Genomic DNA, 836 nt, shown 5'->3' with positions numbered 1-836 from the left:
GGCGCCATCCACCCTGTCATCACCTCTCTCCATCAGCGCCCCTCCCCCCACCATGTGCGGCGTTATGTGCCCTAGGTAAGGCCCTGTGTCCCCCGCACCAGCCTGGGTCTGCCCGGAGAAGGTGGGTCTAGAGGGCAGCAAGCTCATGGGGGGAGCGGGGCGCCCGCAGTGGGCCAGCCTGGCGCAGGGCGCTGCGTGCTGGTGTCTCAGGGCCGCGCCTGCCTGGGGAGCCCCCGCTCCGCGCAGGTAACTCAGACTCACACCCAGCCCCAGCTCCAGCCGCCCCAGCTGTCCAGGGCAGGCGGCTTCCTTTCGTTTTCATACAAACAAACCCTGAATTTAAAAGAGTAGAGAACTACCCAAGGCAAAAAAATAGCCACCAGCCGCAAAGTCAGTGCCCAACTCTCTGGCCAGGTGCTTTGAAAAAGGGGTCCCCGAAGTTGGGGTGTGAGTGCCTGCACTTCCCGGGGAGCCCGTGGGTCCGTCCGTGGGGGCGGGGCTAGGGTGCCCTTCGGCCTCTGCTTTCCCCCAGGCTGAAGTGGGGGGCGGGCTGTGGGGGGGGGGCCCAGAAAAGAAAACAGCGCTCCCCGACGGAGGAGCCAAGCCCGTCGTCCCGCGTCAGGGCTCGGCCACCCGGGCCTCAGTTTCCCCACTGTCGGCCACGGCGGGATGTGCGAGGCCGGGCCGGGGTCGGTGCGGCCGGCCGCTTTGTGTGGCCGCGCAGACAATGGCCCGGCCGCGTCGGGCTCCCCAGCCCCGCTCTCCTCCTCCGCCCGGGTGGCTTTCTCTCTCTTTCTCTCTCTCTCTCTCTCTCTCTCTCTCTCTCTCTCTCTATC

Source organism: Pteropus medius, unplaced genomic scaffold, assembly GCF_902729225.1.
Source record: "Pteropus medius unplaced genomic scaffold, Ma_sr-lr_union100, whole genome shotgun sequence".
Classification (NCBI taxonomy): domain Eukaryota; kingdom Metazoa; phylum Chordata; class Mammalia; order Chiroptera; family Pteropodidae; genus Pteropus; species Pteropus medius.
Note: the sequence above shows the minus strand (reverse complement) of the source record.